Here is a 26,214-nt window from a genome sequence, read left to right on the forward strand (position 1 = left end):
GGATGGGGTCACTTGGTTAAGTGGTGGCTACTACAGCTTTCCCATGTACAAGTACATTTGTCCTTTTATGAATAGTAGGTAATCCATGGGGTGGTGCTTGAGGTTAGGTGAATATCCTATTTCCTAATCTTTTCCCAAGAACTTTTAGTATTCATAGGTGATTCTCGCTTGAATCAGTTACCCTGGAGATTGCAGAGATTATTTTCTAATCTTATCACTCCTTTTCCATCTCCTAGCTGGCATTTTGCAAGAAGAAATTCTCTCATTTCCCCCCTTAATATGGATTTGTGAATTTTTAACGTTAGATATTGGGACACCTAAGTGGCTCTGTTGGTTAAGCATCCAACTCTTGATTTCGGCTTGGGTCGTGATCTTGGGGTTGTGGGATTGAGCCCTTCATTGGGCTCTCTGCTCAGTGGGGAGTCTGCTTAAGATTCTCTCTCTTCTTCTCCCTCTGCTCCTTCCCCTGCTTGTGTGTATTCTTTCTCTCGAAATAAATGAAGTCTTAAAAAAATTAAAATTAGCATGCTCCACTAGCTGAACTAAGATCCTGAAAGGTCATTTTTAAATAATTAAATCCCAGCTAATCAATACATAAGCAGTTATAGAATTAGGCCCCATTTTGTAATTTTTACTGAAATAATCTATACAGATAATGACTACCAACGAGTTGTCCAACTGTAAGATGAGAGTTCATGCAGACATTTGTAATGAAGGATTAGCCTGCCAACCCTGATCCCATTGTAAATCTTAAAATCTTAAAATCAAATCTTTTTGCACTGAAAGTGCAAAACCAGGAGATATTCTGTCCCTCTCCGCATGATGCAATAGGAAATCCTCAGTATCACCTGTGAAGTATTCTTGTCAAAACGTTGAACATAAGCCTGGAAGTCTCTAGAAAAAATGTCCAATTATCAGATGTAAATGGAGCAGAAGAAATAATGGGGATAGAAGAACATTTGAATGACATGAACATGAAGGCGTAATCAGTCAAATATGGAATGGAGGACTTTTTTAACATGAATAATCTGATTTCTCCACCAAATCAATGGCAGGAAAGGAAGGCAGGGGTAGGGAAGATTGTTACCGAATAAGAGACTTGAGAGCCTGAACAATCCGATGCAATGAAGAGGTCTAGGAACTTGAATGGAAAATAATTACATCTATTTTCACTACTTCTAACCAAAATTTAGCATTTCTTTCTTTTTTTAAAAAAATTTATTTATTTATTTGACAGAGAGAGAGAGAGACCGTGAGAGAGGGAACACAAGCAGGGCAAGTGGGAGTGGGAGAAACAGGTTTCCTGCCAAGCAAGGAAGGAACTGATGCGGGGCTCGATCCCAGGACTCAGGTAGGGATCATGATCTGAGCAGGAGGCAGACGCCCAGTGACTGAGCCACTCAGGCGCCCTTAGCCTTTCTTTCAACTGTGATAGTAGGCAACAAGTCATACCAGTATTCACAGTACACGTCGCTTTATCACAACAAGAAGTCAGCTATTTCAGATGTATTTGTATCACGTTATAGCCATTGTATTTATCTCATAATATTTTCTAAATTTACCATAACTATGCAATTAGAATAGTTCTGAGACCGGACGTTGTTTAATGCATTAGTCTTGTTATTTAATGCATTAATAAAGAAGCATATATATTGGTCCGTCAAACAAAACAATTAAAAAAATAGATGTTATAATTATCACTATTATACTTTTATGCACAAATTGTCCTCAATCTGGCACCACTGCATGCTCCTGTGTTCTTTTTACACATGAGTTCTGTAGTTTTTGAGCACTTCCCCGCTTTTCAGAATAAATATTTTTAAGTGTCTAAAATAAAGTTTAATGTTTATTTTATAATAAAAGAAGTAAAGAGATCTTAAACACTTTATACAAATTTCCTTCTGTCCTCAGTTGTTTGATGGAAAGTTCTCTGTTCCACATAGTATCAGTGATATGTGCATAACTGGCTATTTGAAGATTACAAACCTATCAAGAGGCCAGTTTTTGGTTTCTCAAAATCCTTTTCTGATTTATGATTCAAAATGAAGACTCCTGCGTGCCGCCTCCTGGGACCCGCTCCGATCCCAGAGAGGCGGACGACCGGGGATGCTCAAGACGGTGACGGAGCTTCCGCACAGCCCTCCTCACGCGCATCTGCGCTCTGTTCCTCCCTCCTCCTGTACTTTATAAATGCAGTGTTTTCTGGAGCTCATTTTCCATGATCTTTCCTAAAGTTCCATTGGAAAGACCCCTGCTGCTTCTCTGTCATCTGCTGGGCCTCCGCTGCCACCAGCCTCTCTAAGCAGTAAGCACGGAAATTGCCACTGAAAGGCAGTTTAAATAACTTATACAGGGACAAGTCGTTGTATTTTAATCACTGGGGCCTTACCAAGAGACGTTGCTGTGACGTATACCGAAGTTGAATCCCTCTTTTGTAAAGTTCTTACATAAGGATATGTAGCGATTTCAGTTTCAGTACGTGTGATTTGTGTTGTCTCTAATTTGCGTGGAGGTTGAGAGAGATGGACAGGCGGGAGGCGGGAGGTGGGAAGGGCTGGTGAAGGGCTCTGGTCCTGGACTGACATTTAGTTCATCCACCGCCTTTCCGTCTTCTGTTTATCACCTGTGAATCTGCTCAACACATTATTATTTAGGCTGCATTTCTCTTGTCTTGGCCACAAGACTTTCAAGAGACCCGTACCTTGCTGAAATCCGGATACGTTGTCTAAAGCATCGCTGTAATCCACTTGTTGTTCTAAGCCCGTCAAAAAGGAAATAAAGGGTTTTGGCATAACCAATTCTGAGCGAAACCATGCCGTATTCTACTGAAAGCCTCTTTTTATCTCCCCTAAGTTCTCATACACCACTTGTTCAGTAATCCATGTCAGGGATTTGAAGGGCGGGAAATCAACTCTGAGTTTTCATAATGTACCCTTCCTCCTAACCTTTGGTCCATTCCCAGACGACAGTCCTTTTCCTGCAGCTCGGTGTTGGCTGTGCTGCCGAATAAGGTAAAACTGATCAAGAAGTCATTGTGTGGACCTGGTCCTCTTTTATGAAAAATTCTTCTTGAGGGCCCACCAAAATAGTGTCTGCAGACTCTGCTATGAGAAAAGCGGCTAAAGAAAACCAGTTCTCTGGCAGTGCCTGCCAATTATTTCTGCAAAAGAGATGCCTTGTCATTGAACTAGTAAAATGTATATTTTTTAGATTATCAAAAATGTGAATGCACAATAAATAATTTGTGTAAAGCCCAGTTTCCTGGGGCCAGTGTGGGGAGCACAGGCAAATTAGTGAAGAAACAGTGGCTGAGATCTTTGCTGCTAAGGTTGGTCTCTGCAGGTCAAGGTCACCTGGGTGCTTGTTAGAAATGCAGCATCTCTGGCTCTGTTTTGGCCTATTGAATCAGAACCTGCGTCTGAACACTGTCTCCAGGTGGTTCCCATACAAATTCGGTTTGGGAAGCACCAGAAATCATTTTTGTTAGTCTGTCCCTTTCTGCACATCAACTGGTTGGGTCATAAAGGCTCCGTTTGTGAAGTACTTGCCCATCCTAAATAGTATATTTAGGAAAATCCTTAAAGAGTGAAAGCGTTTCACATACATATTGTAAATGTTTATTGGCGGAATACGGTTGTTACATTTTAACCTCCAAGAAGACCTAAAGGAGTGTTTCCCAAATATCAAGAATACTATTCTTTTTTTTTTTTTTAAAGTTTTTTTTTATTTATTTGACAGATTACAAGTAGGCAGAGGAGATAGGCAGAGAGAGAGGAGGAAGCAGGCTCCCCGTCGAGCAGCCAGAGAGCCTGATGCGGGGCTCGATCCCAGAACCCCGAGACCATGACCCGAGCTGAAGGCAGACGCTTTAACCCACTGAGCCACCCAGGCGCCCCAAGAATACTGTTCTTTAAAAAGTGATTTTTTAGGTTGTTTCGCTAGTAGGCTAGAGTGCTCAACGTCCCTCCCTTTCCTTGCTTTATATTCTTTGTATTTTGTCGATACAGTGGTTGAAATTTTGAAATCATGCTTTGGCTTGTAAGGCTCGGCCTTCCGCTGCTGTGTTGTTTGCGGGATGGCCGCTCTGTTTCCCGCCGCTGGGGGGTTGGGGCAGGTGGACCGCATTCCCTGAGCCTAGTGCTCAGCTGAACCTTAGGTGTCCATGATTCACATCAGCCTAGCATTGGCTTTGATAATGTCGATGGCAGCTTGGCCCAAGTCAGGTTTTCCCAGGTTTCTAGATGTTTCACTTATATCTAGAGGTGACGGGGTGATGGCGAAGAAGTTGAGCCTCCTCCTCTCTTGGGTCTCCCACACATCTCTAGATATTCCTGAGGGGTGGGTGGGTCAGGCGTGCCTCTGAGAGGCTCATACATGTGCTGTGGAAGGCAGTGCCTTCGGCCGGGGCCCGACTTACTCAGGTGGGGGGTCCGCCGGGAACTGCAGGCCTGAGGAGTGCAGGGGGTGGCAGAACGGTGGCGTGGAAAAGGGGATTGCGCCTGGAATGAGCTGGATGTGGGTTTGGATCCCAGCTCTTCTGCTTGTTAATCTTGTGACTTAGTAGCCGTTTTTTAACCTCTGATTTTTGAGTTACATACTTGTAAGAGTAAGGTTAGTGGGTTTCTCCCGGGGTTGTTGTGAGGTCCGTCATGATGAGATGACACAGTAAGAGCTCAATACTGTGCCTGACACAGAGTAGGTACCCATCGAATGTTACGTACTCATTACTATGTACACTTGGGGTATTAAATAAATCCTTACCAGCTTTTTTTAAATGGCTGCTTCAGCCGAACTACAGGGGTTTAAGTAGCTTCTGATCGTTTTGTCCATCAAATGTATTTCCAAGTGATTTTTTGCCGGGTACGCCTCCTCCTTTGTCGCCGTCACCGTATGGCAGTCCTTGGCCCTCAGAGGCGTGGTGTTTTCAGCGTGGCACAGTCATCCGCTGGATCATCGTCAGGAGGGATTACCTGTCCAGAAAACTGAGAACATTCCATTTTACACAGAGGATATGCCAACATGTAGTCAGAGTCAGGAAAAAGAGAGGATATACGTACAGTAGTAACATTAACTTGTGGTGAAAAGGGAATCAATCATCTTTGAATTGTTTCATGAAGAAGGCCATGAAATGTGATTTTTATTGTTATTTTATTACCTAGTCCTTCCTTTTTCCATTGATCCGAACTCTTATCATCTAATGACATATTATATATAACCTGTGTCTTTTATGCAGTGAGATGTTTTCATAGGATCCATATTGACATTTTTTTCTTTGCTTAGTCCTACACGAGGGGAAATCTGTTCATTCTTGATGTAGGACACATTTATCTTTATTCTTGGTGGACTTATTCTGGACTCTACTGTAGGTTTTATAATCCTCCTCTGGCCTTTTAAGCTGGAGGGCTAAGTGCTCTGCACTGTGTTCCTGTGGTCTTTATTGTTTATGGATCTGTTGTCTAAAGCAGAGATTTTCTGTTGTCTTGTCCTTGTTATCTTTTTATAAAGGTGAGAATTTATTCCGGGATGATCTGAAAAACTTACGAGTAATTTCCAAGTCAGCAGTTTTGCGCACCAAAGAGTTTACTGCTTATTGTTCTTCTAGGCTGTTCTCCAACCACTGGCTTCCCGTTGGTGCACTGCATGCTGGGAAGGGTAGTTGGTGGGAATTGAAGTAGAATTGGTACAAGGAAAGAAGTGTTGGCAGATAGGGGCAACTGCCTGCTGCTTTAGAAAGCAGCACAAGGGAGTAGTTTGCTTTCCTTTTGTGCAAAGCCCAGATCTGGGCAGGGAGGGGGTGGGGAAGTGCAGGTATTTTCGGTAGGCTGGAGTTCTCCCACCTGACTCCTCCTTCTCCTTCTTCAATTTAGGTTTCTGGGCTGCAGGTGAGGGTTCGTTAGGCAGTGTTTCTCTCAAATTTCCAGGACCTCGAAAGTATCACTGAGAAGTCAATGAACCAATGTGTGTAGAGCAGGAGTTGCTTGTTTTCTGCCACCGTAATTCAGAAATCTTAAAAACAAAACCCCTCTCCACCCACATTTGTGATGTCCGGGACGTAGATGGACTTCTAGGTGAATAGCTTCATATCTTCCGTGGCACTTGGGGCTGGGTGATTTGGGTGTGATATGGAGGTTACTGATGAAGAGATTTTATTGGTTAAGTGGAAATGACACTAGCATATATATGTGTTTGAGGCTTGAGTGGGTTGAATGTTGATGGCTCAAGGTAATGCCGTCTATGGTGAAAAACTCATGCAATCTGTGGGGCAACAATTTGATTAAATGTAAAGCTCTGTAAGAGTTTCCTTTGGTCTAGTGAGTCATCAGCCTGTGGGCTTCCCCAGACAGTTGCTTTGCAAATCAGAGTTTAAATGTGTTTGTCCCTTAGACCAACAATTTGGTGCAATTTTCTACCATGTTTTCTTGGTCACTGCTTCAATTCCGATGGCAATCGGGGAGTGCCTGGGAGTATAATTTTGTTTCAGGATGTAATACAAACATCTATTACCATTTGTAATGCTCTATTTACTTGTTTACTTGTTTTTTGTCTGTCTCCTCAATAGTCTTTAAGCAGTGGGCATACTTGTTTTATTTTCCACTGTGTGCTCAGAGCCTAATGCTGTATTGGGCATCTGATAGATGCTTTACACATATTTGCTGAAGAAATGAATGAACTTGAAAGAGTCTAAGTATCTTCAGGTTATGGGGAATTACAGAGTTAAGTTTTTGACTTTTGTTGGCTAACCCACAACTTCAGTTAACTGGATTCTAAAATCTCTTGCAGGTGTTGTAGAATTACTGCATGTAATCCATTCTGTGAGAAGAATTTGAACAGAAGAATTTGAATAGTTTTGGAGAACTGTTGTTTGCATGTGAAATGCATTTTCTAACCATTTGCAAAAGCAATTGTTAGCTTCCAGCGTAGCTAAATTTGATTCCTAGAAAGCAGCTGGAGTGAAACCTAACAGTCTATGTGAAAGGATTGGATTTTCTTCCCTTTGGGCCCATGGTACCCAGTCTTCCTGGGATTTGGAGTACAGCCATTTTTCTTCTGGGTCTTGACCAGGTTAGGTTAGTGGGAACAGCGTTGGTAAAGTGGGGTGAAGATTTGAAGGTGTTTTTGGATCTAGGCTTATGTCTCTAGGACTTCATTCTCAGGTTGGATCTGGAAATTCACTTCTGATTCTCTGAAGAGAAAGGATCTTCTGTTTTACTGCCATGCTGGCCTCTACCTTGTTCCACCAAAGGAAAATCCAGTGGAGCCAAATGGTGAAGACTCTGGGTCAGTAGCAGAGGAATAGGAGAGCGAGCCCGGGGCTCTGGCTAGGAGTGAGACACTTGATGACCTTGGGAAACAGAGGAAAGGAGAGACTTCCCTGTGCCTCCCAAAGTGCATGTTAGGGGCTGGGATTTAGGGAACTATAAAATCACTTTTGTACCTCTGTACGCTGTGTTTCAGCTTGTAACAGTAAGACTCTTCTGCTGATCGACTGTATTTCTCCTTTCTCTGAAGTTGAGGTTAGGTCATCTGCTGTGAATGAGGCAAATAGAGGCTGTCTGCAAATTTCGAGAGTAGAGAAGGTGAGAAATAGTTGTCATGGCAGTGGACCACAGAACTGTCTAGGGAAAATCTAGAAGGCATCTGAGGGCCTGAGGAAATACAAACGTGTCTGGCATACACCTGGTTGGTTAGCCTCACAGCTTCCAGAAACCCTTATTTGACCATAAATTCTAAATTCTGATTAAAGCTTAAAATATTTTTCACTGATATTCTTACACCTACTTGGTCATTATGATTCTTATTATTTGGGGCTGAAATACTAGTTTCCTGCTTCTCTCTCTTCAAGGACCAGGCATATCTAGAGCCTTCCTTATCTATAGGACATAGTGTTGTGTCCATCTCCTCTTGGGCTCTAAGTAATGTTTGACTTAATGGAGATTGAGAGGAGAGAGGTGATCAGGATCGTATATTGTTATAATTACTGGAGAGTAGAGAATGTTAAGAAAGAGCAGTACTGAATAGTAAGAATGCTCGGAAAAGAAAGTTCGAGAATGAGAAGTACTGCATATGGTATGATGAAAGTCACTGATGACCATGGAAAAAAGTGTTTCTGGAAAGGTTTGGTTCCTGAGTTGGATTGTAGAGGTTCATGAAAAGAATGTATGATTAAATAAATTCCATTTCCTCAACATTTACAGTAATTTCCAATTCATGTTGATTCTCTTACAAATCAGGGTGTAGTTATTATATATCTGAGTTTAGAAGAAATTTATAATCATGTTTACCATTTTTTTTTTGAAAAGATTTTATTTATTAATTTGACAGAGAGAAATCACAAGTAGATGGAGAGGCAGCCAGAGAGAGAGAGGGGGGGGGAAGCAGGCTCCCTGCCAAGCAGAGAGCCCAATGCGGGACCTGATCCCAGGACTCTGAGATCATGACCTGAGCCGAAGGCAGCGGCTTAACCCACTGAGCCACCCAGGCGCCCCTCATGTTTACCATTTAAACAAAGTTATCAGACACTATATTTAGGTATCTTGAAACTGTATAGTATTGTAGAGCTTTAAATCTTTATATATGGTGGAGAGAAATTACACATATGTTAAAAGGATATTAAATTCAGGCATTCATTTGTTTTGAATTATCATCTGGAAGAGAGTTTTAGTGGTAAACAGAAGCCAACTTCTGCCTGGTGCTGTCTACAAATATTAGTCTTTCCATTTCCTAGGGTGGAGTGATTCGAAATTGTGTTTTCTATAGTCTTTCACTTTGTATAGCTTGAAATTTTTTGTTCTTTTAAGATCTCATACAAAGCTTGTAAAAAATAGTATCTAATTATTATTTTCCCTTAATTCCCGCTCCTGTCCTTGGCTGTAAGAGTTACTGTGTTTGCTTCCTCATAAAATGAGGTGGGTGTGTTTCTTAGTTGTTTTCATTGTGAAACTTTTCCTTTTTTAAGGTGTTGTGTTTCTCGGGCACTCTCCTAACATATTAAGCAGATAGAGCTGTTTACCTGTTCTGTGGTGATGCAGAGGGACATTTGGATTTTCAATGAATTTCCTAGTTGCTTATGGAGACAATGGCAGTAAAAATACTGGGCAAGAAGGCAAATTCTTTGATTTTATCCTGACCAGAAGTTTGAATGTGTAGCACTGTCTTGCTTACAAGCCAGTGATAAGGTATGAAAGATTGAAAATCTTTTTTGATCTTATTATAAATTCTTTTCGGTCATTAATCTTTCGGGGGTTGTAACTAAGGTTTCTTTTAACATCTTGTTGTAGTTGACCGTATTTGGTCTAAACTGTAACAGATTGCCACCATAGAAGATCAGAATGGAATGTTCTCATTCATCAAACATATATAACTTCATGGAAAAGATTATTTAAATGGATGCCTAATAAATTATAGTACATTCTTACAATGGAGTTTTACTTGGCATTAAAAATGATGGTATAAAGAAAAATTCTGCCAGAAGATGGTCTTCGTATTTTTTTAAACATTGTATAGCTTTTTTTAAATGATTGTAATATGTGTCCACTGGAAATATAGTTAAGCACATTGAAGGAAACAAATTGTCCCTGACATTACCAGTCTCCGTGGCAGTGTTTTTCTATATATGTGTACGCATGTGGATACTCACACTAATTAAAAAAGCAATCTTCTTTGCATACGGTTTTTTTAGCCTGTACTTTTCCATATAAAAATATACTTTTCAGTATCATTCCTTTTTTAATAAAGATTTTTAAATTTAATTTGGTTTTAGGTTTTTTTTTTTTAAAGATTTTATTTGTTTATTTGACAGAGAGAGTGAGAGAGCCCAAGCAGGGGGAGCAGCAGAAGGAGAGGGAGAAGCAGACTCCCTGATGAGCAGGGAGCCGGACATGGGGCTCCATCCCAGGACCCCAGGATCATGACCTGAGCCGAAGGCAGACGCTTAATCTGCTGAACCACCCAGGCGCCCCCAACAACATCATTCTTAATATGATGCATTGAAGTCCACCTCACAGATATTCCACAGTTTGTTGTTGAATATTTGCTATTTTAAATTATGTCTCACTATAGGATTTAAACATTCCTATAAAGGCCTTAACTAAAATTTAATTAATATGTATCTTTAGTTAAAAAAATATAGCTTTAGTTATTTTTTAGTTAAAATTTCTACAACTGGCCTCATTGGATAAAAGCTATACATTGGGGTGTTTTTTTTTTTTTAAGACAATAAAGGTAGTCACAAAATAAATTATAATATGATCTCATTTTTTATCTGTTTACCTATGTATTAATGAATAGAAAAGAATAGTCTGGAAGGATATGTGTCAAAATGTTAACAGTGATTATCTCTGAGTATTAGAAATAAGAGTAGCTTTCCTTTATTCTTAATAACTTTATAGAGACTAAAAATTAATAAATTTGAAAAGTGAAGCTGTTTTACTATTTAAAGACCTTTAGTGAAAATTTCATGTCTGTAGTAATTTCTTAATTTCCTTCTTTATTTAGCTCATTTCTACTTATAGGGATACATTTAGAGTGACAGAAAAAAAAAACAGCTTTCCAGTTGTGGTTCATTTCGTCGGGGGGTCACCTCACTGTTAGAACTTGAATGAAGTCGGGATTGGAAAACACAACCGATTTTTGGGATCAAGAATGAAGTGTGGATGGAGACTCGGAAGCCGGAATTCGGATCTGAGCTTACAATACCAGCTGCAGGGTAGAAAGTCAATCTGCCTCTGCAGGGCCAGGGCATTCGCAAGTAGATGAGTTAATAACCAGACGAGTGTCAGAGCCCAGCCTGAGACCACAGACAGGAAGGGAAGTAGGCAGGCGAGGGCAGAGTGCTGAGACCATTAGGATAAGCATATCTCAATAGAACGGACCAAGGAGCAAGTCTCTGACCACTGAAAACCCACAGATTAGGCAGGCTTCTGTCATCAGTGGAGTCCCCCGGGTTACACTCTTGTCTTTCCTTTGAGTTCCTTTGTGCATCAGTGAAACCTGGCAAACGACTAACCCCTGGCAAACGACTGTCCCCTCAGACCACTGAGCCCTGTTCTTTCTCACCTTTTCCTGGTGGTTCACAAACCTTGTGAGAAATGGCTTGTGAGCCAGTTCAACCCAGAATATATATATATATATATTTTAAAGATTTTATTTATTTATTTGGCAGAGAGAAATCACAAGTACACTGAGAGGCAGGCAGAGAGAGAGAGAGAAGGAAGCAGGCTCCCTGCTGAGCAGAGAGCCCGATGCGGGACTCGATCCCAGGACCCTGAGATCATGACCTGAGCCGAAGGCAGCGGCTTAACCCACTGAGCCACCCAGGCGCCCTCAACCCAGAATATTACAGCGTTGCCTGAAGCATGTCAAGTCAATTGGTAAATAAACTTTGCTGTGAGTATTTTCTGGGAAAATGTCTGCAGAGCTAACACTGAAGAAAATTGCTTGTCTTATAATCTGTCTACACAGAAGTTTTAAACACAAAAGGCTTTTTTGGTAAGGATAAAAACTTTTTTTTTTTTTTAAAGATTTTTATTTATTTATTTGACAGAGATCACAAGTAGGCAGAGAGGCAGGCAGAGAGAGAGGAGGAAGCAGGCTCCCCACTGAGTAGAGAGCCCAATGTGGGACTCGATCCCAGGACCCTGGGATCACGACCGGAGCCGAAGGCAGAGGCTTTAACACACAGAGCCGCCCAGGCACCCCAGGAAAACAACTGTTAAGAGTAAGTTTTAGAGTAGTTTGTAGATACAGATGGGACTTTGAGGTAGACATGGAAAGCTGTGGGTATGTAGAGTGAGAATGGTAAATATCAGAGAAAATACAGTTTTAACTAACAAAATTAGATATGGGTTAATGACATATTGTTTGGAACCGCTTAAAAAAATAAATATATGGATAAACCTTACCAATACATTAAGGGATAGAAGACCCCAAATGATACGTGATAACATAACTCTATTCATCAGAGGTTCAAAAATAGGTAAAACCAAACTGTGTTTCAGGATGTATTCAGAAATGGGCAGGCTATGTAGGAAAGGAAAGAAGTCATTTTCCTAAGAGTAATGATCAACCTTGTGGAAGAAGAAGAAATTTGTGATCAGGAAGAGGCTTACAGGGGCTCCTGGTTCTTGCCAGTGCTCAGTTTTTTGGGACCCAAACAGCAGTTACGCAGGTGCTTATTTCATAATTATTTGCTACATAGTATATTTAGGTCTTATGCATTTTTCTGTATCTGTTATATTTTCCAATAGAAAGGCTTTAAAAAGGTTATAATGAGTGGAGGGAATATTTAATGTTTGGTCTCCGCTTTACAGGGAGCTTGTGTTAGGGGTTGAATAGTGGGCCCCAGGCCTCCCTGCCCCCTCCCTGCGAATTCATATGTTGAAGTTTAACCACAAGTACCTCAGAAGGTGAACTTATTTTGAGAGGGGGTTTTGCAGCGATAATCAAGTTAAAGTGAGGTGGTTGGGTGGGCTCTCATACAGGTGTCCTTGTAAAAAGTTGAAATTTTGATGCTGAGCCACACACAGTGGAAAGACATTGTCAAGAGACACAAGAATAGGGCCAGCTGCGAGCCAGGTGAGAGGCCTAGAGCGATCCTTTCCTCACAGACCTCATGGGGAGCCGACCCTGCTGACATCTGGAATGCGCCCTCGCCTTCCCTGTGAGACAAAAAAGTTCTGTTTCCGTGCCACCCAGTTTGTGGTGTTTGTTACAGCTGCTCTAACGCAGTAATGCAGTTTGGAACACTGACAGAGATTTTCCTTTATTATTTAATCAGTGGCTTTACTTGTTACACTGACCTGTGTGGGGTCTTTTTGTGCTGAGCAAGGAGATTACATGCCCTTGTGATCCAGGTGTCTCTAATTAAGGTGACTGAAGAAGGTTAGGGACAGGGGCACCTGGCTGGCTCAGCGGGTTAAGCCTCTGCCTTCTGCTCAGGTCATGATCTCAGGGTCCTGGGATCGAGCCCTGCATCAGGCTCTCCGTTCAGCAGGGAACCTACTTCCTCCTCTCTTTCTCTCTGCCTGCCTCTCTGCCTACTTGTGATCTCTCTCTGTCAAATAAATAAATAAAATCTTAAAAAAATATTTAAATTCAGTTTAGTTAACGTATAGTGTATTATTGGTTTCAGGTGTAGAATGTATTGATTCACTGGCCGCGTGTAGCACCCAGCGCTCGTCATGTCTAGTGTCCTCCTTCCTGCCCATGACCCGGGTACCCCATCCCCCGCCCATCTTATTGGTATTATTTAGGCAGTGAGTGGATTTGCTATATTAGACTCATCCGTACTGTGAAGAATCGATCTCACTCAAGTTTCCTCAAGTGATGGGAGCTGCGCAGAGGAGGAGGCCCCTACATGATGAATGACGGCATAAATTTCACTCAGTTGTCCTTTGCTTGCGAACGTAGGGATTAGTTTTTTTGCTGCCCTTGTAGCTGGGCATGATTGCGGGATCAAGTCCAGCCGGTGGGGAAAGGGCGGGCCCTCCGTTCCTCTCTCTGCCTTCCTGCCGACTGGGGATGGGGAGGCTTGAAACAGCGGCTGGGGCTGGAAGTGGAAGCTTTTCCTGCACGGACTGGTTTACCTCTGGACTGTTAGACGTTAACACATAAATATGGGTCTTGGTCAAGCCACTTTTCTTTCTGGTTTCTGTGTAATAGCGCCTGAGTCTAACCCCCCAGTGAACACACCCCAGTAGTCAGAGGAAGGTGAGGGCTCAGGTCTCCCAACAACTCCCCGCCCCAGAGATGGAAGCCAAACGTGCATTTGTAAAAGGGCCGTAAAAATACACCTGCAACTTATTTTATACGTTTAATAAAGTCTGCATCTCTGTCCTTTTGGATGTTCCTTGCCTTGCTCAAGAGATTCACTTGAGGGGAATAAGACAGTGTTGTGGGGGCAGGAGTCCGTTGCACCTGGCTTTGGCGCCGGACGGTCAAGATCATCCAGACTGGGGACCGAGTGCGGAGTGCGGCCTGCGGCCCGTTCCGAGAGCAGCCTGGTGAACACGCTAGAACACACCCCTTCACAAAGGGCGGGGCACCCCCGAAGGTTTTCTGGCCAACTCATAAATTGTGGACATCTCAGATTTCAACAATAAAAACCCACTTCTAATGTCCATTTTGATCATTGACAACCTCAGCTTTTTAGTTGAGGCAAAGATAACTGGAAAACTCAGAGTAACTGTCTCTTCACGTGGCCTTTTGATCCACTGACCTCATGCTGTATCGTGAAGGAAATTGGAGGCCGCATTCCAGGGCCTGGAGTACTTCCCTGACACTCTCTCAGCTTCTTGCTGTGCCTTCTGCTTCCACGCTTCCTCTGTGGTCTTGTAAACTTCCTCTCCCCTACAGGCCTCCTAGCTTTGGATTAATCTTGGCTTCTCCTGCTTTAGAGTTTCGGTTTTTAGCTTTCTCTCGATTTTGTTCTGTGCTGGCCTCTGACGGCTTTCTCTGTCCGAGTTGCATTCACACCTTCTGAGAAAGGATCTGACCGAGTGGTTTCCTCACTGTTGAGTACACTTTGTCCCTCCTGGGGTCAAGCTCACATGCCTGGCCGCGTGGAAGGCCAGTGGTCTTCCTTATGTCCAGTCGAGATGTGACACCTTTTTAGGTCAGACAGACGCCAGCCCCTGGGCCTGATAACCATAGTTGCAAGATAGGTTTTACAGAGGTTGAAAACTTGTCCACAAGAAAGTGTTTCTGGACCCTTTGTTCTTGAAGGGAGGGCAGATGTCACGTTTGTAAGACTCCTTTCTAGTACTTTCTTTGATGCTTGCAACCGAGCAGGGACATAAGGGTCACAGACCAGATCCTCTGGTAAATTGCTGACAAGTGTAGTTAATTAAATCCACACACTAATGTTTATAGAGTGTGTGCCAGACGCCATGCTAGACTAGTGTTCGAGGCATCCAAAGAGCGGAGTCTAGTGAGAGAGGCACAAAAGCAGATGATGTCAATAGCTTGAGGAGAAGCTGTTTGTGTCTCTCTACCCATGGGTAAATTGGGACAGGGAGCTGGGACGTGGCACTCAAGAATCTAACCACAGACAGTATTTGGGCCTGAAAGGAGGAAGAAAAGTAGTACACTGCAGCCATTATTTGCACAACAGGCAGCTCTAATAGTAGTGTAACCTACAAATGTATATACTTATGTCTTGTCCTGTGAATTGGAGTGAGTATAAACAGCTCCTTATCATCAAAATAAAATGGGTTTAGAGAACTCATCTTAAAGTACCAGTGCGGTGTATTCACCTTAAATAAAAATAGCATTGATATATTCTCATAGTTGGAAACTGTTGAGTGTGTCATTCTGTTCCAGTAAATGATTTTTTGATGCTAGAATTCACTGGAAGAAATTCATAGCATTTAATTTGGATGCGTTATGAGTTCTCGTGGGTGCCATAAAATTTAATAATCTATTAAGTGCTTTTCGATTACTCTCAGTGCTCGGGACCCAGCGGTGCATCCCCTAAGAACTTGGGAGCAAAGGATATGTGATTTGCCCTCTGAGAGTTAGTTAAATGGACCAGAGACAGAATGACTACAGGCTTGCCAGACAGACTGAACGTGTGAGCATGGTTTAAGAGCAAATGTGTCAGTGCAGGAGGGGTCGTCAGATGTTGAAGGACAGAAGAGTGGCCGAGGAAGTGCCCTGGCTCGCCCTGGTGTGGCTATGGGTTCATTAAGCTACTTTCATGTTGATTAAACATTTAAGTCAGATTATAAACCTTCCTTAGTCCAATTTCATTTTCTCTGTGAAAACACTTACATATTAATTAGGACTTCTTTTTGTTTGCAAGAGACAAAATCCCACCTCACAGTGGGTTAAGAGAGGAGTTTATTGTCTCTCGTAAATGAAGAGCTCAGTGTGTATCCTGGTGTCAGGCATGGCTTGACGTCCATGTTAAAAGGTTTATCAGGCAATGTCTCTCTTCATGTCTTGGTTCCGCTCACCTGTTTGGCGTCACTTTTAGTCAGAGCTCCCTCTTCTTGAGGGGACTTTCTGCATCTCCCTGCTCGTAGTCTCACAGTTTAGCCAATTAGGGGGGCAGTTTCAGCCCTGGGACTGGCCAGTGCTTGGACGTGTGCCTGCCCAACCATCTAAATGTGGGTTCTGCTAATGGGGAATGAAAAGTTCTCAGAAGTAAAAGTCTGACATCAGAAGGGAAGAATGGATTTGGATAGGCAGAAATGATAGTTCTTCTGTCGTTCTGTTATTTGGTTTTGATGTGCCCACAGAAAGAAAATGTTCTTGCCTCCGTGTTGAGTGTTGAAGGCTCCTTGACAGAGTTCTCCCTGCACACGAACACTGTGGCATTCCGTAAGCATATATGCGTACATGTACACACACCCACACGCGCACACTTGTAGATCTTACGAGTTACCGTGCGGCAAGTTTGTCCAGGACGAGGGTCTACTCTGAGCATGGCAACTCATCAGATTCCAGAGTCTTTGGATGGTCATGCAGAGTTCAGACTTGGACAAGAGAAGCCTGAGGTTTGAGGCCCATGGAGGTCTCCTTTCCCCTGCTGTTCCTGCTTGCTTTTTTCTTCTGAATTCCCACACCGATTACCACCCTGTACGTGTGGCATGCCAGTTTTTAAAAGGGCAGGGCAGGAGGAAGACGTGAATTGCCGTAACAGATCAGACCTGTCGTCTGGCCATCTTTGTATCTGGTATAAATATTCTCTAGAGACCTCTGATTTGACTTGCTCTTTGAGAAGGAGCACTATTGTTCTTCCCATTCCTATTTTTGTGCTGTGAAAATATGACTTTGGATGGAATTCATTTCCCAAAAATGGTACCTGTGGAATTGTGAGGTCGTTTTGCAACAGTGGACTGAGACTTTCTGGAGGACCTGTAGATAGATTTTTTTAGAAATATCTGTATTTGTCCTGAGTTTTGCGCTTAAAATTTTATTCGTATTTACATACATCCACACCTGTATGCATGCACTGTCCCTAGAAGGACATTGAAGCTGATTATAGTGGTCGGCTCCGGGGACCGACAGGTGGCTGAAGGAGAGGAATGTGAGGGACACTTGCTTTTCAGTGTTTCCTCATTTGTCGTCTCTGAGGGTTGTACCCTGTGTGTATATATTACTATTCCTAAAATTGTGGAAGAAATAAAATACCTTAAAGTCACGTTGTGAGCAGTTTCTCGTGACAGGAGGTAGTTTTTCAAAATCCACATTTTAACCGTGGCTTAATTTTCTCACATTTGTTTTTCATTTTACCAAATGTCCAGTGTCGTTTTCGTGCCGCGCCTTCCTCTTGTTCTGCCTTGTTTACTGTGCTTTCCTGTAACTTGCAATTTTGTCCTTGTGTTTCATTCAGGTTCTATTCAATTTCTCATGCTGTTTATATACTTATAAACACTGGGGTACAATCTCTCTCTCTCTCTTTACTGCATTATTGGTTCAGGAAGTTCTTTTTGCCTATTGATAAAGATGTTGGATCTTTTTCTAAGAAGGTCTTCAAGTTTTTGCAGGAGTTTGTTTTTAAGAGTCTTACCACCACTGCCCCCTCACCTTTCACCCCCCCCCCCCCCGCCCCTGGTTTCTGAGACTTAAATTTTTGAAATAAAAGCAGAAGTTTTTTTTAATGTTTTATTATGAAGGGTCTTTAAATATAAAGAGTCCGTTAAAACAGAGCCATAGAGACGAGTAAAGAAATCTCTGTGCGCACCCCCCTGTCTTTGGACATAAGACTGTGGTCTTCTCTTTGAGTCTGTACCTGCTCACAGGAGCTCCTCATGGACTGTCTTGTGTAAGCTGCACTCAGTCCGCCTCCTCCGTGCTTGGAAGTTTCAGTCTCTTCTCTAGGGAAGGTACCCAGGGACTCTTGTGAGTCAGGCTGAGTGAAGAATTCTAGAATTTTAAGACTTTCTCTAATCCTTTACTCATTCTTAATTTGACAGAAGATATTTTTAGTTACTTGCCTTTACAAGATCTTTCTAAAGCATTTAACTTAGTTTCCATAGTAACGATCACTCTTGCTTTTTGCTCTCAAATTTCTGGGGTTTACATAATATTTAATTCAATTATATAATTATCAATAACAGGTAGAACTGGCATAAACAGGTCTGGGATCCAACACAGTTGGTTTTGGGGGCACGAGAGTCAGCTGATGGGACCACAGGTGCACAGGCAGCCTGGTGGTGGCCTCCCGGGGGTTCTGTGGGCACCACTCAGTATGTTCTGTGGAGGGATGGAAGAGCACTGGTCTTTGGGGTGGTTGGTAAGTGAAGGCTGTGTTGCAGGAGGGGGTAAGAGCGTTTTTAATATAAAGATACTGATGGATGAAGAGCACAGACGAGCAAGGATAGTTTTAGGGACAGCCTCTTGCCCCAAGGTTTTGTTTTGTTTTGTTTTGTTTTTAGGTTACTCTTGCCCCAATGTTAAATGTCCATGTTCCGTTTTGTTTTGCTTTTCTTTCTAGCTCCTGCTACTCACGTTCTGTCATGTAAATAAGACAACCAGTCATTTCACTGCGTGGTCATTCCATGGAGAAAGTGTAGTGGTTACAAATGTTGTGCTTCCGTGTATGATTTTTATACTTGGTTTCAGAAAAATGTATGATAGACAATAGTATTTGAGATTTAGATTTTTTAGGCACAAATACGTCTCTCCTATACTTGATTACTCAGTACTGATCAATTTCATTGACATTGACAGATGTCTTTAGCATAATCACTTTAAAAAACATTTGAATTCCATTAGCCAACATATAGAACATCATTAGTTTCAGATGTAGAGTTCAGTAACTCATCAGTTGCATAGAACACCCAGTGCTCATCACATCCCATGCCCATCCCCCCACTCACCCCGCCTCCAGCAATCCTGTTTCTTTCCCATAGTTAAGAGTCTCTCATGCCTTGTCTCCCTTCCAATTTCTTCCCATTCCGTTTTCCCTCCTTCCCCTGGGATCCTCTGCGCTGTGTCTCATATTCCTTATATGAGTGAGACCGTGTGACACTTGTCTTTCTCTGATTGATCTATTTTGCTCAGCATAATACCATCCAGTTCTATCCACATCGATGTAATGGTAAGATTTCATCCTCTCTGATGGCTGAGTTGTGTGTGTGGTGTATACACACACGCACACACAACACACACACATACACACACACACACACACACACACACACACCACATCTTCTTTATGCACTCATTGGTCAACCGATATCATGGCTCTTTCCATAGTTGACTATTGTGGACATAGCTTATAGATAGTAACTTTTCTTTTTACTAAAGGTTTTATTTATGTATTTATTTGACAGAGAGAGAGAGAGAGAGAGAGGGAGAGGGCAAGAGAACACAAGCAGGGGGAGGGCAGTGAAGAGGGAGAAGCAGACTCCCCACTGAGCAGGGAGCCCGACATGGGACTCCATCCCAGGACCCTGAGATCATGACCTGAGCCGAAGGTAGATGCTTGATTGACTGAACTGCCAGGTGACCCTAGCATGGTAACTTTAAAAAGATTCATAAGTAGATCACTAATGGGTAGAGTGACTACTTACTCTTTTGATTTTTTTAAAAAAGGATTTTATTTTATTTATTTATTTGACAGATAGAGATCACAAGTAGGCAGAGAGGCAGGCAGAGAGAGAGGGGGAAGCAGGCTCCTTGCTGAGCAGAGAGCCTGATGTGGGGCTTGATCCCAGGACCCTGGGATCATGACCTAAGCCGAAGGCAGAGGCCTTAACCCACTGAGTCATCCAGGTGCCCCTACTGTGTTGTTGTTGTTGTTGTTGTTTTTAAAGATTTTATTTATTTATTTGACAGAGAGAGATCACAAGTAGGCAGAGAGGCAGGCAGAGAGAGAGAGAGAGGAGGAAGCAGGCTCCCTAACAAGCAGAGAGCCCGACGCGGGGCTCGATCCCAGGACCCTGGGATCATGACCCGAGCCGAAGGCAGAGGCTTTAACCCACTGAGCCACCTGGGCGCCCCTACTGTGTTGATTTTTAAAAGCCTTAAAGGAATAACAGGATAGCAATCATGGGCATAAAAATGTGATAAAATATTTGTTTATTGGCTAATATTTTATGGAAAGCTCTCCCTTGTTTTCTGTCATTCAAACTTTGCCACTTCCTGTGGGGAGAGATGGCAGGGAATCTTATCCCCATCTGACACATTTGTAAAATGAGCCCAGGGTCCTGCAGTAGTTTCTCAGACAAGAGCCCAGCAGGGTTCAGAATTTCTCTTCCAGCCCATCTTTAGTCTCAGCTTGAGGCTCTAAGGATACTTCTGGGTTCCTGCCGTTCTTTCTTGCCATTTAGGCAATAGTTATGTGCTTTTAGAATTGGAGAATTTAAATAGACTCTTCCTTTCCAGACTAGCACTTCTCACTGTTGGAAGGACTTGTTTTCTTTGTTCAGAGATATTTTTTCCCACCTTCAAAGAGTGTTTCAGCTCCAAGGAAACTGCCATGGCAGCGGGCTGATTTGGTGTGGAGGCAACAGCTGGTTTCCACGCAAGTTACTAAGATTTTCTTTCTGGTAAGTTCTGAGGAGCAGCCGGCCTCTATTCTCTCTCACATCCCCAGAATTGTCTCTCATGTGAAAATGAAGGTACCGGGGAGGAAACCTTACACACACAAAAGCAGGAGCGTCAGGACGTGTTGGCTTGTGACACTTCGCATAGTTTTACAAACTCAGAGTTTTCAACCAGATTTATTTGTTGATTTCAGGGAAGAGAAGGGGCAGATGGAGAGGGAGAGAGAGAGAGCCTCAAGCAGGCTCCCTGCTGAGTGCGGAGCCTGATGCGGGCTCGATCTCATGACCCTGAGATCATGACCGGAGCCGAAATCAAGAGTCAGACACTTACCAGGCTGAGCCACCCCAGTGCCTCAGGACAAGTCATTTCTTTAAAGAAAACAACAAAACTCCTTAGTGGGCATGGTGGGGCACTGGCTAAGTCTGACTCACTGGCCTCCAAGGTGACTGCCCCAATAGAAGGGTGCTCAGATCGGAGCCCCGACTCTCCCGTAGACGTGATGTGGGCGGTGCTTCCGAACTCCTTTGCGGGAACCTCTCTGTGGAGTGCAGAGTGTGCACGGCGCTCTGTATGCTGTCAGAACAAATCTGGAGCTGCTGTCCTGGCCAGCAAATTACCCTTTTTATTGCCCTCACAGTCATTCACTGTTTGCCAGAGCGCATCCGGAACCGCCTGCATTAGAGCCTCTTGGGGTGGGGCTTGGGATTCTTAATTTTAAACAAACTCTCCAAGTGGTCATAGATGCTTTAAGATTTGACAACCACCGGCGCCTTTCTCATTTCCCTTGTTGGTCTTTATCACAAGCAGTTGAGACACACTAAGGACCAATCACTCTGTGGAGCGGGGTAAGGAGGATACGGGGAAGGCTCTCTGTAGGGCAGAGAAATGGCTGCCATTCTCCACGGTCTCTGTTAGGCTCCTGAGTGCTGTTTAGCCACACCTCGGCCTGGTCTGTTTTCCAGCCTGGTTCATGCTGTCCCTGGTTTTACGAGAAGCCTTTCCATAATCACATTCATCTGTGCCCTGTCTGGTCAAGCTTTTGGCCCGGCAGGCCAAGAGCTCTGCCATCTCCCGATCGTCTCCCGATCGCCAGCTTCAACTGAATTATAAACCTTTGGATTTCGCTAGCGGGTCTCTGGATCGGATGTTTGAATTCCTTTCGGATCTGTTTGCCTTCTATCCAGAGGCTTTCATTCTCTCTCGCTCTCTCTTTTTTTAAGTTTTTTGAAAACTTCAACTTCAGTATAGTTAACAGGCAGTGTTATGTTAGTTTCAGGTGTACAACGTCATGACTTCGGCAGTTCCGTATGCTGCTCAGGCTCATCGTGGTCGGTGCTCCTTAATCTCCGTCCCCTTTCCCCTGTCCCGCCACCCTGCTCTCCTCCGGGAACTGCCATTCTGTTCTCCACAGTCAAGAGTCAGAGGCTTTTGTTCTTCTCACTTCTCACCGTGTCCCTATACATACACAGCACATTCTCAGATTCCAAACAGGTGTCCCAATGGACAGTGTGCTTTTGTTTTTGTTTATGTCTCGGAGCACATTTTCCTGGAAATTCCGTCATGGTGTTCAGGGTCTCCTGTGAAACTGATCTGCCCTATGTGGTAACGGAAGTGTTTCCTGCGAGCCGGAGGCTTCGGACATGGAGGGAGGAGGAGGAGGAACACTTTCCTTGCTTCTGCCTAGGATGGAATGACTTTAGGCAAAATGGAACAGAAAGGAATTGGTTTTTGCCCACTCCTTTGCTTCTACGAGACCCACCCTTCTTGGTCTCTGTATTTGAAGTCGGGTGATCTGGCTATGAAATTAGTGCTGTGTGTCCCCCACACGCGAGATGGGTGATACGTGGGGAGCTCTGGGCTTGCTCAGCTGGGGCTGCCACTGCCTTCCGCCCAGCACCACCACTGAGGTGGAAGTCAGGACTTGGAACCTGGTGGATTGGTGGTCGCTTTATTCCTAAGCACAGTGGCCATTTGGCAGATTGTATGGGGGGGGTGACTGGCCCCGTAGCTCTCAGCTTCTAGCCCAGAAAGTTGGATTATGTGCTTTCTAAAGATCGTTTGCCATTTTAGCTTTTTGAGATGTGTAACTTTCCCCTTCCCATCTGGAGATGAGCCCTCGGAGGGTTTCTAGGCACCGAATAGCAAGATTCATGGTTTTTAAGAAGTTACTACGTATTTTTTACTTCTCTTTCTGCTTATCAGTAGAAGAATTCTGGAAGTTGATGGGGGCAGCTGAGATTTTGTGAGGCCAAGTCTGCCAGCTTTTAAGGTTTATGGGCTTTAGACACATTCTGGAAAGCAAGTGCCCACTGACATTTCTGATTTTTCCAGTGCAGCTCTCACTTGTGGTCCTGTGGCCCCTGCAGTAGTCCCTTCTACAGAATGCTGCCACAGCTGTCAGTTCACAGTGGCAAGCCATGCACCGAGGTGCACCGGAAACTCATAAACTCGGAGCTGGATAAGCTGGAGGGTCCGGGAATATTCTCCAGAAGCGTCCGCGTGTGTGTCAGGTTACCTTCTGCAAGAACTGTTCATCATTAATTTATTCCGTGTGTCCTCCATAGCCGACATGGTCATTTAGAGAAAGGGACCTTAAGTTTTTAGGATGCCATATGGTTCCTGACAGCCCACTTTACCTTTCCAGATTGTTCTAAAGTGCTCGCAGATTATTAAGCCTCATTCATCCGTTTCTTCCCTCTGTAGCTGTTCTCTGATAAACGTTAGAGTAGAAAGCAATCTGATTCAGTTCTTCATAGTATAGTGATTCCCCTGAAGGTTGTTTTTTTTTTTTAAAAACAAGTAATGCTTGTTGACTCAAATCTTTAATTGATGACATCTGAGGCAGTGTATCATCATGAAATGAGCAATTTCAGACCGTCTGAACGAAAGTGAAGGGACAATAAAAAAGATGTCTGCTCTAAGCTGTTTGTACTTTCTCTGACTTTTGCTGCTTTTGAACTCACATCGTCTCTGTCTCTGCATTTCCAAAGTGACTATAGCCTTTAGAGATAGGGGAGGTGGTGGGGGATGGGGTGAGGTTGGTGGGTGGCGTGGTGTGGAGAATGGCCAGGGCTCTTAGGTATACATTTAGGGTTGACTTTGCCAGAGACAGACCTAGAAAGGTATACGGTTAGGGGCTGAGTCTTCTAATTAAATTGTCTTGTAATTTGTCTTAGCAGATCCTCCAGTGCCTGACGCAAGGCATTGCAGCAGAGGCACCCAGACTCTGCCTGTGGCATGTGAATGTGATGTGGCACAGTATAAAATTTCTAAACATTGATGCATTCGGAATCTTGTCCTTTCCCTGCACCACGTTGGAAGCAGCTCTTAAATAACAAAGGCAGCATGGTGAACAGTCTGTATGTCTCGCATGGGTGGTAAGGACCAACCCTTTCTATTTTAGTATGATCCTGATTTTCCGTTTCTGCAATGGAAGTCTTTACCAACTTGCTGAAAGCAGCACTGATTTTCACAAACTGGGAAATCTGTTTTCCCTCTTCTGGGAGTGCTGCGAGAAATGAGGCCTGAAGCTTTAAATATGGCTTTTTAGGGGTAGCTTTTTTAGCAGTGGAAGAAGAGTTGTGTTGACAATTTGTTTGCTTCCTAGTCATGTTGTTGTGCAAATTCTGAAGAAGACTAGTTAGTTGAGGAGTTAGCTGCTATGCTAATTTACTGTTTGCCGTTTAAAAGATTTCCCCATTTAGATGTGCCGAACTGTGTGGCGATGGAAACAGGATTTGATCTTGGTATTTGAAGCTTGTAGCAAGATGGTTTGCCCTCATACATTTTGTGGCGAGAAAAGCACAGTAGTGCCCCATTCCTTCTAGTTAACCCTTTCCAGCCTGGTGAAGCCATCAGAGGTGGCAGATGAACCCCAGCTTGTTTCTGTGAAAATGCTGTCGGAGGCTGAGGTTGTCTTAAGCAGGTTCTTGGGAGCTACTTTTAGTTCTTTGAAAAATTTATATCTCAAAGCCCAAATCTCCCTCCTGCGTCACAGCAGCTGGCCTACATTCACCAGAATATGCAGCCTCTCATCTGATATTTATGGCTGGTGGAGTGAGGCAGAAGAGAATTCTAGAAGGGGATTTGACTATCATTTCAACCCCCGTTCTCATTTCCAAGGCTGCAGAGTTTCTTCCACGGTCCTTTGGTATGTATTATTTGAAGAGGAGAAAAGTAACACATTCCCTCTGATGTTCTGCGCTCACTGAATTGAGATTTCAGAGGATGTTGCTACTAATATTTGATTCCTCTGCATTAATGCTGACATATGAGTGGCTTGGTGTGTGCGTGGCAGGGAAGAGCTGCATACATTAAGAACAAAGCCGAGTAAAGATTTTTCTGTTGCACAAGGACAGGAGCTCCTGACACCTACTGGAGACTGATTTATAGTGAGACTGAACCTTCCCTGTGGTCAGGAAACACGTCTGGGAAACAGGGCTATAAATAGCTGATTTTCAGATGTGTGCTTGCTGCTTTCCAATTGGCTGATCTCATTTGATTTAGGACACAAAGTTGGGACTTTTTAGCAGACTCATATTGACAGTAAAAACAAATGAAATCAGGATTCTGGGAAGAGTGTGCAACAGTAAATCAGAGTGCAGTTACAGAAAAAAAAAAAATCCTCAGCCCACCTGATCTCTGCTATCAAAATAGATGTGCTAGGTTAGATAGTTACAGATTAAGTCCAATAATCATTTTTTACAGAGCTAGTATCATATTTTAGGCTTAAGCAAAATTTGGTTTCTTGTTCTTGATGCAGAGCAAGAATTGGAGATGTTATAAAGCTTTCATCTTAGGCGTTTAATTAAATTCTGCAATCTAGCATCGACCTCATAGTGTTTTATAGTGAGGTAAGCTGAGCCAGAAGAGTCATTGTAGTTTAAGGTGACAGTAACAGAGCTACTTGCTAATTAAACACATTGTTAAAGGAAAATCAAGAATGAAATTACATCTGTATATTCCTTTTCTTGTGCCACAGATAAGAATAAATATGATTTTGTTGAGATTAGAGAATAGGAGTTTTTCTGTCCTACAGGCTTAAAATTAGTAAGGGGGAAAAGCAGGAATATGGAAAGGGAAGTGAAATACAAGGTAAGGGAAAAAAAGGCAAGTTGTCCTTTGGCTCGTGAGTCAAAATAATTTAATTTTTTAAGATTTATCTGTTTTAGAAAGAGCACGAGTGGGCAGGCGGAGGGGCAGAGAGAGAGGGAGAATCTCAAGCAGATTCCCCACCGAGCATAGAACCTGAACCGGGGTGGGTCTCAGGGCGCTGAGATCATGACCTGAGCAGAAATCAAGAGTCAGACATTCAGCTGTTCAACCCACTGAGCCACCCAAGCACCCTGATTATGATTCAAAATAATTTAAAGTGCAACGTTCATCTGTGGTGGTTGGGGCTGCTTCATGTTGTGAAAGAGGCTCTAGAATATTCCAAATCAGTGACAGACGTTTGTCTTTTAGGAACATAGCTGTGGAAGTAGCTAGAGGTCATTGCTTGCTAATTCTCAACTTATTTAGGGGTCTTTCTTAGTTTCTTTACAAAGGATAAGGTGACTTCAGTTTGAACATTTTTTGCAACATTATAATTTATTTGTACAGAAGATCAGCTGTCCAATCTGTGTCTTCCGGAAGAATTAAAACATGCTCAGGAAGCACCGGTCGTTGTCTTCAAACAGAGTTAAGAGGCAACTGAAGTTCTATTGAAGGTAAAGAAAG

General features: G+C 43.1%; 1 protein-coding gene across 3 annotated transcripts in view; it reads left to right on the plus strand.

Moving 5' to 3' along the window:
• HECW2 (HECT, C2 and WW domain containing E3 ubiquitin protein ligase 2) overlaps nucleotides 1-26,214 on the plus strand; it is a 368,867-nt gene that overhangs the window by 23,752 nt on the left and 318,901 nt on the right. The window contains exon 2 of one of the 3 annotated variants that reach the window (XM_082689012.1): nucleotides 13,130-13,212. The exons of the other annotated variants lie outside the window; for them this stretch is intronic. The gene's annotated coding sequence lies outside the window, so the exon portion shown is untranslated. The remainder of the gene's footprint in view (nucleotides 1-13,129; nucleotides 13,213-26,214) is intronic. 3 annotated transcript variants of the gene reach the window in all.

The sequence above is a fragment of the Mustela nivalis genome, assembly GCF_964662115.1.
Source record: "Mustela nivalis genome assembly, chromosome: 11".
Taxonomy (NCBI): domain Eukaryota; kingdom Metazoa; phylum Chordata; class Mammalia; order Carnivora; family Mustelidae; genus Mustela; species Mustela nivalis.